We start from the raw sequence: 14,149 nt of genomic DNA, 5'->3' as shown, positions 1-14,149 counted from the left end.
TGTATTAATCAAGGATACCACTGACTGGTTGATTTTTAATATTTCATGGGCACAGCATAAAAAACCATCTAAAAAGTTATGGAAGTCTAAAAGACTTCCTGATGAGTTTTACCGCTCAGTGTGCCTGGACTACAACCTTTGTAAAGCCTTGATGTGAGGAAGAAATATGCCTGAAAGATATTGCTTCAAATATCATTCTTTTCTGATTTCCTGCATGCATGTATATCTGAAGTTAAAAAGATGTATGTGCTGTTGTCAACCAAAGTGATTTTGGTTAAGAAAAAGGCTTACGTTTTGAAGTGGTACCAGGTTTCAGTGGTAGATAGGCTTAGTAAATTGTAAGCCAAAGAAAACTTCTCTTCGGTATAGAATTAGACCACATTTTCTGTAAGCTTAAACTAGGTCTCTAATTATAGATTACACTCTAGTCAAGCCTGAAGGTTATAATTTAAAAGTGTCATAGCAACTATAGTTCAAGTTACACAAAATCCTGTCATGGGGACTTAGTAGAAGCATGAGAAAGAAACCTTTAAAATGTAGTCATGTGTCTTTTTAATGGGATGGGATGAAGCAAAGACAAACAGTAAACTCAAACAGAGGGAAGAAAAGGAGGCAACCGCTGCCTCTTCTTAACAGCAGAGCACAATTGTATCAAGAACAGGATGTGCATTTATTTAAAAGCATTTCCCAACCATTGTCCAAAACACACACTCAAAAAGGAAAAATAGATTTATTAACATATGCAGTGTGGTAGTGAACTAGCTGATTATGTGCGAACTTCTATGGAGTCTGGAAGTATGTCCCATAAAAAGTTTGGAAGATGGTGCATGATAAATATGGAAACATAAGGTGCCATATGCAAAGTCAGACCATCGGTTCAGCTGGCTCAGTATTGTCCACACTGTGCGGCAGCTGCTCCACTGTGTGGGTTGCAGGCAAATATATTTCCCTGCCCTATCTGGAGATGCCAGGGATTAAATTTGGGACATCGTTAGTTAGTTAGTTAATTTATATTCCACACATTCAGTATGAGTTTATACTCTCAGGGCAGCAAAGAGAATCATAAGAAACAAAAGCTACCATTTTTGAAATGAAATAGATTGGAAAATCAAACTGCTCTAAGTTAAAGAATGCTTGCATTCACAGTTCTTCAACTGGGAAAACAGAAATGTTTTTGTCTGACATTTAAATGATAGGGAGGCCTCTTTGGGGAGGGCATTCTCAAGATGAGGAGCCACTACAGAAAAGCCTCTCCAGTCACTATCACCCACTGAACTTCAGATCAGAGGCATAGCGTGGGCAAGGGGGCTGTTGCCCCAGATACAGCTTTTTTTGAGGCCACATTTTGCTCCTCACACCACCCCTGCCAGCCCCGCGCTGCTTTGTGAGTCCGATGCCTCATCCCAGCAAAGCAGCATGGAGTTGGCAGGGCATCAGGAGGACACAACAGGCATGTGCCCTTCCAATCAGCCCAGTCAAACCGATTTTAAGGGCACCTGCCTGCCTTGCTACGTCCTCCTCATGTCATCCTCCACACCACCACCACCCTGGCGTGTCTGTCCCGGGCGCCTTGAAGACACATTCCACTGCTGCTTCAGATGGTGCAGTTCCCTGGAGAAAGATCTCAGATGATGATCTCAGTGGATGAGCAGATTGATACAGGAGAAGGTGGTCCAACAAATATATGCGTGGTCTTCTTCCTTGGCAATCACTCATAGCTGAGTAAGATTGTCTTCCATAAACAGGGTTTTAACAATGAGTCCATAAGTGACTCTGGAGGCCAATTCTGGACCCCCACGTCCTTCCACAGTGGAGACATTGGTTTCCGGGTGGGAGTTGATCACGGTGTGGATTTGCCAAGCGAGCCTTCCTCTTAGCACATTTCTCCATTGCGTCCTGAGTTCAAGTGTCTTCAAAGCCCATGACACTTTTGGTAAAGGCTGTTCTCCAATTGGAGCGCTCACGGGCAAGTGTTTCCCAATTGTTAGTGTTTATACTACATTTTTAAAAATTTGCATTGAGACAGTCTTTAAACCTCTTTTGTTGACCACCAGCATTATGCTTTCCTTTTTCAAGATTGGAATAGGGTAGTTGCTTTGGAAGACGATAATCAGGCATCCACACAACATGACCAGTCCCACGAAGCTGATGTTGAAGAATCATTGCTTCAACACTGATGAGCTTAAGCTTTAAAGAGAAACCACTTTGAAATGAGATGAGAAACTCGTAGGGAGCCAGTGGAGTTGTTCCAGTGCAGACAATACATGCTCTCTTCACCAGATCCCTGATAGCAACCCAGCGGCCATGTTCTAGACTAGCTTCAGTTTACAAACAATCTTCAAAGGCAGCCCTACATAAAGGGCATGGTAGTAATCCAGCCTCAAATTTACAACAACATGGATAACTGTAGTTAGGCTATCTTTGTACAAGAAGGGGATCATAGTTTACCTATAAGTCTCAAACTGATAGAAGGTCCTTTGGACTACCAAAGCTACTTGAACTTCAAGTGATCAAGATGTCATTTCCCAATGTTGGTATCACATCATTGTGTTCAAATTCTTTTGCTTTGGAAATACAGTGGTGCCTCGCAAGATGAAATTAATCCGTTCCGCGAGTCTCTTCATCTAGCGATTTTTTCGTCTTGCGAAGCAACCCTATTAGCGGATTAGCGCTATTAGCGGTTTAGCGGCTATTAAAGGCTTAGCGGCTTAGCTGCTAAAAGGATATTAGCGGCTTAGGAAAAGGGGGGGAAAGCGAAAAAAAAATCTCAAGACTCGCAAGACATTTTCGTCTTGCGAAGCAAGCCCATAGGGAAATTCGTCCTGCGAAGCGCATCGAAAAACGGAAAACCCTTTCGTCTAGCGGGTTTTCCGTCTTGCGAGGCATTCGTCTTGCGGGGCACCACTGTAATATATGTGTTTGTCATGGAATTCTACTTAATATTGATCCAGAGCAGAACCTCAATGTATAGTTAGCAGAGTAAAAACTTAAGCACGTTGCAGGATTCCCCCCCAAAATAGACTACTGAAGGCAAATGAGCATAATGGTCACAAATCCAATACATTTAGGATTGGCACTGTCCATAAGAAAACAAGTTGCAGCAGACTTAATTTAAACTTACAACAACTTATAAGTCTAAACTTTAACACTAAGCAAACTATGTACAGAACCCCACCCCAGAAGGAAAAGAGATAGAAAGAGAAAGTGAAACCCCGGCTCCTTCTGGCTCTACTTTTATAGCCAGCATGACCTTGACAAAAAGAGATAAGAGAACCAGTTAAAGCCAGCTGTACTCAGCTTCTCTGAAGAAATAACCCAAACATCATGAACTTTCTGCTTGTTTCTTTCACACGGAGAAGCTTCCAGGACCCTCTAATTAATTAATTAGAATAGGAAAGATCTCTACACATCAGACTGATACTTTCTGCACTAAGAAATGCAAACTGACAGTACAGTGGTACCTCGGGTTAAGTACTTAATTCGTTCCGGAGGTCCGTTCTTAACCTGAAATTGTACTTAACCTGAAACACCACTTTAGCTAATGGGGCCTCCCGCTGCCGCCACGCCGCCGGAGCACGATTTCTGTTCTCATCCTGAACCAAAGTTCTTAACCTGAGGTAATATTTCTGGGTTAGCAGAGTCTGTAACCTGAAGCATATGTAACCTGAAGCGTATGTAACCTGAGGTATCACTGTATTGTTGTTTTTAGCTCTCCTTAGAAACTTCCCTTAGGCGAATGGCTGGTTATTGTGAGAGCACGATGTTGGATTAGATGAGCCACACTGGCCGGATCCAGCAAGGGTCTTCTCAAGCCCAACTCTGCATGGTAGCCATGGCAGAAGGGGGAAGGTTGCAGGGTGTAGGCTGCAGGCTGGCACAGAAACTGGGTTTAGATTGGGCCCAATGGCTATGATACCATTTGGGGATTCAGTGCTTTCTCTTGCCCCCTCTCACTCTGGCAGGGATACCACCAGTAGGTCTACCACCTGCCCACATTTTCAGCAGAGCTGACTAGAAGGACCACTCTGCTCAATCCAAGGCCCTCGCAGCTCACCATAAGGAGTAGCAGGTTGGATTGTCCTGTAAAATAGCAGGGTGGGGAATGGTGCTTCTCAATGCAGATTTGTTGCACGCAAGCTACCAGTGAGGAAAGAGTAAGCATACCTAATTATAGTTTTAATTGGCTATAAATACCTGATCAACAGATTTAATATTCAGTGGAACCATCTGGCTACTGCAGAAGTACATAATATATTTGGTTTATTAGTGAGAAGCAGAAATGGGGGGGGGGGAGGACATGATAAAGAGACAATGAAAATTCTTCTCTAGCTGAAGTGGCAAATTTCTGTCTTTGTGACAGTATTTAATAATGTTCTAATTGTACCAGCACTGTGAAGTTATAAGTAACTCAAGTGCGCAGTGATGATTAGAGGATCACAGTTGGCTAAAGACATGTATCCAAGATTAGATTAATGGAATCTTTATTTAGCATAAAGTTAAAATTGTTTCATGACAAAGCCAAAAAGAAAGAAATGAAAACACCCTATTAACATTTTCACAAGCATTTTTCTTTTTAAATTGCTGCTAGTAAAGCTTTTCTGCTATACCATTTCTTATCTAGAAGCATTATTCTTATCATATTTGCCCATTTTTTCCACAATACATATTTATTTCATTAGTATGTCTAGACAATAATGTGAAATCACCCTGATGCCACATGTTTAACTGTTTATTTTATTTTAGTATGACTGTAGCTCAGCTGAATGCCTACTATTATTAAATCTTCTGAAAGAACAAACAAACATTTGAACTCTGTGACACCTCAAAAATGTAATACATGTTTAAATTCTACAGTAGGTAATAAGGCCCAGCAATTTCATTCAGGCTTAGCTGTGAAAGAGTTGGACAAAATTAATGTAAACATCTGTTATAATCCTATACTTGAGATCTGTGGCAGAAGAGTAACAGGATTTGGCAGAAGCCCTTCTACGCAGGTAGAATGCCAGATATACCATTGCCACAAAAAGATGCTGTCAGAACATCCCACATGCAAATGAAAATAGGCTACCAGCAGACTCATTCCACTGGTGTAGATCAGTGTTCCCCAACCTTGGGTCTCCAGCTGTTTTTGGACTACAACTCCCATCATCCCTCGCTAGCAAGACCAGTGGTCAAGGATGATGGGAATTGTAGTCCGAAAACAGCTGGAGACCCAAGGTTGGGGAACACTGGTGTAGATATGCTGGCGCAATGGCCCAAAGGGATTGAAGTTTTGGGTAGAACATGAGCAACATACATATGCTGTATCCTAGTAGCCTTCAACCTTTTCAGACTCCAGTACTCACCTTCAGCCCAAACATGCATTTGGGGACCAACTACAGTACTTAAGTTTCTAACCATATAGTTATATGGTAGCTGTACTACTGTTGCAACTCAATATTGGGTCTTAACCCACCAGTTGAAGACCAATCCTCTACTCCAGAGGTGGGCAACTCTCAAGAGACTGTGATCTACTTTCAGAATTAAAAACTGGCAGTGATCTACCTCCTTTTTGGAGGAGGGGGATTCAATTGTTGAGCTTTTTTTTAGGGTGGAGAAAGGCTCCTGTCCGTCCCTCCTCCGCTTTTGCTTCATAAGATGCACAGACATTTCCCCTTACTTTTTAGGAGGAAAAAAGTGCGTCTTATGGAGCGAAAAATACAGCACTTAATAAATCTATATAATTGAATAAATGCTAACAGAAGACTTAACTTAGGCTGGATCTCCAGACACATCAAAGAAGCATTTCATTTAAAGGTGTTGCAAACTTCATACAGGGAAATCCCGTTAGCGAAAGACAGGACTCCACAGCGCCATCTGATGTCACAGTGTTAAAACGCATATAAAGCGCTTTTATCTTTACGAATGTAGCTGAGTCCTTAGTGGTGTAGGGAAAAACGTTACCTTTTCCAGCTGCCGTCATGCTGGAGACTGAAACAATGTCATGATTTGTTAGAACCACTAATCTAGAGCAGTATCAGAGAAGGTTTCAGTTACCCGCTACCGCATAGCCAGATGAGTAATGCAATCACACACCTACTAAGTTTGTATTTGCAAGCCAGCACTGATACTAATGAACAAGCACACTTTTGTTCTACACTAGTGGATCCTGAAATGGAATTTGCTGGCAAGGAATAGTTGCACCGAAGGGTCTTTCAGTTCTCTTTTAATTATTGAAGCACTTTATCGTTGCAGGTGCATATTATTCAAAGTGTGAGGGCTAACCTTTAAAGCCTTATTGATGGCCTTGGTACCTGAAGGAATGCCTGACCTCCACAGGAGCCTGCCCACATGCTGAGTCCTTCTTGTGGGATGTAATCACTATAGCAGTCAAATACAACATTTCCTGTTTGCCTAGAGTGGACATGCAGGGGAATGTTACTCCAGCCAGGAGGACTTCCTGTCACACCTGTCTGGAGCATCCTTCCCCTGCGTGTGACCAGGTAGATGGGCGTGACGCTGGGAGACCCCATAAAAGGGCTGGTCATGAAGCCACCTTCCCTTCGTCCATTTTTTTCTCTTGGACTGCACTGCTGGCTCTCAGCTAGCAGCACATGGGTCCATCTTCACAAAGGGTGTAAGCCAAATTCTGTAACTGTAACTACCAGCCAAAGCCTGCCTTCAGGGATCATACTGTGAACTGAATGTAAGTAAACTTCTCATTACTTATGAAGAAGACTTCCTTCATTTTAAGAGGGAACAGAGGGGATTTACCAGGAACAAATTCCAATCTGGACAAGCCAGATTGGATTGCTTAACTCAAGAGATCCATACAAATCTACCAACCAGCTTCCTGCAATATAAAAGGGTAATGTACTCTGCTGCTGACTCACCAGCGTGAGTGAGGAAGTGAGGATATATTAATCAATATATCCTTTCCTACTAGTCACAACATCCCCACACTTCTCTGTCTTTTCCCCAGGTGTGCCTTGCCAAATGAGGTGAGGCAGGTAGTGAATGGGAATGGTACACATTCCATTACAGTTAGAATGGACCTTCCAAGTGTTGCTGAACTACACCTCTCATCATCAATGACCATTGGCCATGCCTGCAACCAGCTTGAGGTGAAACAGGAAGGTGCCGCCCTACCACCTCCCAATGCCTCCTTTACCTGGGTTGCGAGGCAGTGCCTCCAAAGCAGGGACAATGATGACAGGTTTCTTGCTGGAACTCACTTCCAGAGGTGGGGCACCCATGGGCTGGCTTCTTCCACCTGAGGTAGCCTAAGCCCATCTGCTTGCACCATCTGGAGGGCCATAGATTCCCCACACCTTACTGAATGCTTGTGAAACATGGACCATTTATAAACGCCATCTCCAACTCCTCGAAAGATTCCATCAACGGTGTCTCCAAATTTTTTTACACATCACTTGGGAAGACAGGTGAACTAATGCCAGCGTACTGGAAGAAGCAAAGATGACCAGTGTCAAAGCAATGATTCTTCAACATCAGCTTCCTTGGACTGGTCATGTTGTGTGGATGCCTCATTATCGTCTTCCAAAGTAAATACTCTATTCCGAACTTTAAAATGGAAAGCATAATGCTGGTGGAAAGCATAAAAGAGGTTTAAAGACTCTCTCAAGGCAAATCTTAAAAAAAGGTAGTATAAACACTGACAACTGGGAAGCACTGGCTTGAGAGCGCTCCAATTGGAGAACAGCCTTTACCAAAGGTGTCACAGGCTTTGAAGACGATCGAACTCAGGACGAAAGGGAGAAACATGCTAAGAGGAAGGCACCCTTGGCAAACTCTCACCATGATCAACTCCTGCCCGGAAACCTATGTCCACACTGTGGAAGGACATGTGGATCCAGAATTGGCCTCTACAGTCACTTACGGATCCAGTGTTAAGACCATGTTCATGGAAGACTATCTTACTCAGCTACGAGTGATCGCCAAAGAAGACGAAGAAGAGACACGTAAATTAGAAGAAAACCATGCTGTGTTTTTTGTTTTTGTTTTTTTCAAAAAGAGCACCAAGGATGATAATGTTTCCCCCCCACACACAGTGTAAACTAGGGTGACAATTTTTGGCACTGGAGAAATGAAGGTAGTAAATGGTCATTTTCAAAAGTTCAATCATTAAATACACCCAGAAGCGAGGCTGGAACTCTGAAGCTAAGCACCCTGATTTGGAAGCAAATGGCTTTAGAATTCATGGCATTGAACTTCCAAGTTAATGTATGAGGATTTGGACGTTCTGTTCACTAAGCTGGTGATACTGTTAAGTAATGCCCAAGGCTGGTCTTCAATAGGTGTGGTTTGTGGACACTATGAAATCTGATTCATCCTACTTTGACTTTATGAATAAGGATTATACTTGAACACAGGTAATCACTACTCGGAAACTGTAGTGGTAAAAGTAAATCATAAAGAGGAAACCACAGGAAACCTCTTGTTTGTTTCTCAGACAGATGAATCATTGCAGAAAAATAGAAAGGGCTTCATTCTACCCCCACCCCCATGAAAGAATAGTTGCAATTAATGGTGACATATTATTCCAAATAAAGGTGCAATCTCCTGCTGAAAATAAATAAATAAAGCACAATAGCTGAGTCTCGTGCAGCTTTTGGAGATGGTAAAGTTCCCAAGTGATTATCGTACTCTGACGCTTTTGTGTGGGCACACTCTTAAGCTGCAATGAGTTAGAACTGCATGGGCACACTACAGAGTGATTTTAGATACAGGCTCTTGCCGAGATTTGCCCAAGTCCTGGCCTAGTATTGCCTACTGGCATTTTTAGACCTATTTGCCTGGATGGGAGGTGTTATGTATTCAGTAGTCTATGTTTGCCTGAGCTTGAGTTTAGAGACTAAGGAATCTGAGCTAAGGAATTCGATACATGATTTCCAATCACAGAACATTTCAGGATTTGAGCCTCTGCCATTGGCCCTTAAACTCTGAGTCATGATTCACAGCTTGGAAGTTTAGACAGCCAATGACGTTGGGAGGGGGAGTGGCCCAGGCCTTCAGAAATGTATATAAGCAGTTGCTTTGCCCCTGTTGTCCAGTTCTGTTAGTTCAATAAAGCTTCTTGCTGTTATCACTGTGTCTTGCCTCGTGGGAACCCACCTACACTTCAGGATGGGTGTTCTAAACTGATCACTTAGAAATATTTCTTCATTTCTTTGCAGGAATGTGTCCACCTTGAGCGTCTGTGGACAGGACAAGATATGCATACAATGGCAAATTTTAAAAAATCTAAATAAATAAATGTATGCACATGCACACAACCCAATACATTCATGCGTAGGTTTATGGGAAGTGGATTATCCCTTTCCACCTGTGCTGTGATTTCAAAAAGCAATTAAAAAACTACAACACAACCCTCCAAAGCTGCAATTTGACCCAGAAAGGAAGTTGCCAGGGCTTTGACAGGAACACCAGCCTGTCCACAGGAAACCCCTGTTGGCTCTCAGGAACCTTTGTGGATTTGTCATTCTAGCTAGTTCATCACCTTGCAGAGAGGAATAATCGTCATAAGCCTAAACTTCACTGGGAATTGACCTGACCATTACAAGTGACTCAACAGAGAGAGCCCTACTCTCAGATGACCATCTTCTTGCCCAGATGGGAATACCAGATTGAATGTATATCCTGTTAAATGGGTCAGGCAAGCTGATGACACCATGGATCAGCAATGCAGCCTCAGCAAAAATATTGGAGTTTCCTGATCCGATCGCCGTGGGGTTGTCAACATCAGATCTCAGACCACTTCGGTCAGCTTAGGCTTTGGGGAGACTTTCAGGCATTCACAACACACTTTCCTGTGACAAGTTGTTGAAGTGTTTTATTATAATAGTCACAATACCAGACTATCTCTTTGTGTAGCTTTGTGCATCATCAAGAAGCTGGGTAAGTGGGAAAATAAATCACTGTTCCTTGCTGATGCTTTGTCGAGAGTGCTGTGTTCCCTCTGTATTTAAGTAACCATGTATGACCTAACTTACGAATAATCTTTCCTATTATAGGCTGGAACAAAGCTGGCTGCTAAATACATTCATTATAGGCTTCAAGCGCTGAAACGGTTCTTGGTTGTTTTCAATGGAGCCTAGGAAATACATTGTTGGTTGGGAAGTTAAAAGCTGCAGAAGCCTTGTGCTGTTTACAACTCGCAGCTGTTTCCCTGCCTTCTGAAGTGTCAGTTCCAGTCTGTTCCAGCTTTGCCATTTTCAGTTAAGGCCCTGTGGCTATCAGTGTGTGCCTGTGTAAGGCAGAACCCCCTGAGAGATATTCTAAACATGTCCCTGAATGCTCATATTGTAGACAGATAGATCTTTTACTTGTGGAGGTAGAAAGAAAAGCATGCAGGCAATAGTTTACTCAATAGCTCCCTAAGAAGTAAGACATTCAAATAACCTTAATCATGTTGAGTCACCTGTATTTTACGTTCTGGTTTGTCTGGACTACACTGTGGCCCCCACCTCACCACAAAATTTCTGCCTACAGGGCTGGTAAACTCTGGGCAACAATCGCAGCACTCCTCCCAGGTGAGTAGCTGCTTGGGGAGGAATTTCCATTGGGCCTATGTCACAGAAAAAGAGTTAAACAAACAAACAAACCACCCTTCCACAGGCCACGGGACCAGTCCTCATCATAAGTACTCCAGTGGCAGCTATTTCAAAAAAAGGACAAACCCATTAAATGCATGTACACACAGGGTGTGATGTGATGGTGGTGGTGGTGCCACAGGGGTAGTAGCCCTGGGCACAAAATTTGTTAGGGGCGCAACATTTCAACACCTGGTGCTGCCTCAATACAGCTACGTGCTTCCGTCGCTGGGCTCCATTGAAAACGGCTTCTCAATGAGAACCGAGAGTGACCTCTCCAGACAACAAAACAATTCTTCTTTTCTTATCTCTGTGGCTTCAATCTCTTGGTTGATGCGGACACCTTAGGCAGCTGAATATTCATGCATGCTCTGTCTGTTTCCCTCCCTCCCACTCCTCCACGTTGTCCCGGGTGCAGGCAACCCATGCTATGCTACTGCGTACACATATGATGTATCCTTCAGAAGAGCAGAAAAGAGAATCCTGGCTAGGAATCAGGGCCACTGTAGCCATGCTTTTAAAGCACAGGTGTTCTGGATGCGAACACTGGCCTTGAATAGCGGGGTATCTTCCTTTTTGTCCTCTGGGACATAGCCATCATCCAGCTGAAATCTAGAGATGGGTTCTTCTGAAAAAATCTCAACATCAAGCTTATCTGCACAGATTTTTCTTTCTTTCTAATTTCCATCTCACTCCTTGATCCTAATGAGAAGTGAGTTATTAGGAACATGAGAAGAGTCCTGCTGGCTCAGAGCAAAGGCTCATTCAGTCCAGCTTCCTGGTCTCACACTGGCCAACTGGATGCCTGTGGGAAGCCTGCAAGGTTTTTTTATTCTCACTATTTTACCAAATTCTATACAGGTATACCCTCCATGTTCCCAAAAGTAACTGCACCCACCCAAAAAGATACTACAATGCATAGGACTATATAAAAATACTTACCTATTAATACTTTCAAAATTAAGTTGCAGAAATAAAGCCTTTAATATTTATTATACATACTGTAGGAGACTCTTGAGAGTCCCATGGTCTGCAAGAAGATCAAACCTATCCATTCTGAAGGAAATCAGCCCTGAGTGCTCACTGGAAGGACAGATCCTGAAGCTGAGGCTCCAATACTTTGGCCACCTCATGAGAAGAGAAGACTCCCTGGAAAAGACCCTGATGTTGGGAAAGATGGAGGGCCCAAGGAGAAGGGGACGACAGAGGACGAGATGGTTGGACAGTGTTCTCGAAGCTACCAGCATGAGTTTGACTAAACTGCGGGAGGCAGTGGAAGACAGGAGTGCCTGGCGTGCTCTGGTCCATGGGGTCACAAAGAGTCGGACACGACTAAACGACTAAACAACAGCATACATACTGTATGTGTTTAGGCTTTTTGCATACAATTTTATGTATAATGTTGTATATAATTATCGTTCTGGAGGTCTGTTCTTAACCTAAAACTGTTCTTAACCTGAAGCACCACTTTAGCTAACGGGGCCTCCTGCTGCCACTGCACCGCCAGAGCACGATTTCTGCTCTAATCCTGAAGCAAAGTTCTTAACCCGAGGTAATATTTCTGGGTTAGCGGAGTCTGTAACCTGAAGGGTATGTAGCCTGAAGCGTATGTAACCCGAGGTACCATTGTAGTCAAGTTTTTTTTTAATGCACAAGTGACTTGGACATAAGAGAGCTCATGTGATTAAAGAGGTGGTTCAATGTGGCTGCTTAATCAGCTTAAAGTGTTCCCAGTATTCAGTGATTAATTGTTTTCACTCTAAATTCATGGAATCATAGAATTGTAGAGTTGGAAGGGACATCTGGTCCAACCCCCTACAATGCAGGAATCTCAACTGAGGCATCCATGACAGATGGCCATCCAACCTCTGCTTAAAAACCTCCAAGGAAGGAGAGTCCACCACCTCTCATGGGAGTCGACACAACTTTAAAAACAGTTCAAAACAATTTAAGGTGACCAAATGATAAGAAGGACGCGGGTGGCACTGTGGGTTAAACCACAGAGCCTAGGACTTGCCGATCAGAAGGTCGGCGGTTCGAATCCCCGCGACGGGGTAAGCTCCCGTTGCTCAGTCCCTGCTCCTGCCAACCTGGCAGTTCAAAAGCACGTCAAAGTGCAAGTAGATAAATAGGTACCGCTCTGGCGGGAAGGTAAATGGTGTTTCCGTGCACTGCTCTGGTTCGCCAGAAGCGGCTTAGTCATGCTGGCCACATGACCCGAAAGCTATACGCCGGCTCCCTCGGCCAATAAAGCGAGATGAGCGTCGCAACCCCAGAATCAGTCACGACTGGACCTAATGGTCAGGGGTCCCTTTACCTTTATATGATAAGAAAGCTCTGTTGATGCTAACTTCTCTTTAATAGCCCATGTCACACAGTCATGCCACCATATGGTACTTGTCGTCATCACATGATCCACCGGGCAATTATGATGTCCCTAGACCAGTATTGTAAATAGGAACTATGTATTCTAATTGCATTTATGTTTTTCTTTTTTGTAGTCCAGTAACCCCTGGAGGGCCACAGATTTCTTTTTCTTTTTCTAATTTTTTTATTGAAGTTTTTATCTCTACAAAATAACAGAAAAAAGAAAAGTTTACATATATGTACATGTTAGTAACACAAAGCATCCCACCACCTCACCCCACCACCACCACCATTGGTTCGACATAACTCGAAATGTGAGTTAAAATCTGACTTCCTTAATTCTATAACTTATCTTTACAGTTGTGTTGTTATATTGTATTTGACAAATATTCTGACTTTACTAACCTTTTCCCCTTACAAACTTTGTTCTTTACATATCAATATTTCTGTACCGGAGCAGTGTTTTTTCGTATATTCATTCACGCAACTCCATTCTTTTATTACATTTTGATTTGTTTGACCTCTGACAGCTGCCATCATTTTGGCCAATTCAACAAATTCATTATGTTTTTCGATGCTCACCAGGAGGAAACAAATGTAGTAACACACTTTCATGCCTAGAAATTCATGTGGTTTGTGGTTTCCGTAGTTCTTGTGGTATTATGGTTTCCTTAAAAGCTACCAAATACACCCACTGATTGTTGTGCTGTGTCGCAGGTCCCACCAGCACTGTTATATACACACATATATGCACAGAAAACTCACTCTCTCCGCCCCCCCCCTTATTAAACTCAGGGACATTATCATGAGCCATGAACTGATATCAGCTAGTCACCTGCATGTGTTTTCTAAAGCCCATTTTTGAATAATATACAGGAAGGGAAGTAGATTATTTCAAGTGACAGTGCTCAGTACAAAAGAGAGGTCAGTTTCCAGGAAATGAGATAGATGCATGGAAATAAATTTTGCAGTTTTATTAGCTCCATTCATGCATTTTATATTAGGTTGACATTGGTTGGTGGAACAGATATGTACTGTAGCCTGCTTAAATTAACTGATACGTATAAATATGAATTAGTAGCAAAATTTTGTAGTATACAGTCTCTTTTCTCCAATATCTAAGTAAGTTTCTCCCTGTCAGCAAAAGATGACTGTTATTGCACTTTAAATGCTGTGTTTTTAGTAACTATGTT

At 42.8% G+C, this 14,149-nt stretch overlaps 1 long non-coding RNA gene across 1 annotated transcript in view; it reads right to left on the bottom strand.

Annotated features, from left to right (window-relative positions):
• The window catches only part of LOC308458739, a 395,423-nt gene that overhangs the window by 214,939 nt on the left and 166,335 nt on the right, over positions 1-14,149 (bottom strand). The gene's annotated exons all lie outside the window — the stretch shown is intronic.

This window comes from Podarcis pityusensis (assembly GCF_964106645.2).
Source record: "Podarcis pityusensis genome assembly, chromosome: 1".
NCBI classification, from domain to species: Eukaryota; Metazoa; Chordata; class Lepidosauria; order Squamata; family Lacertidae; genus Podarcis; species Podarcis pityusensis.
The sequence above is the reverse complement of the archived record's forward strand: the minus strand, read 5'-3'. Positions and strand labels throughout refer to the sequence as shown.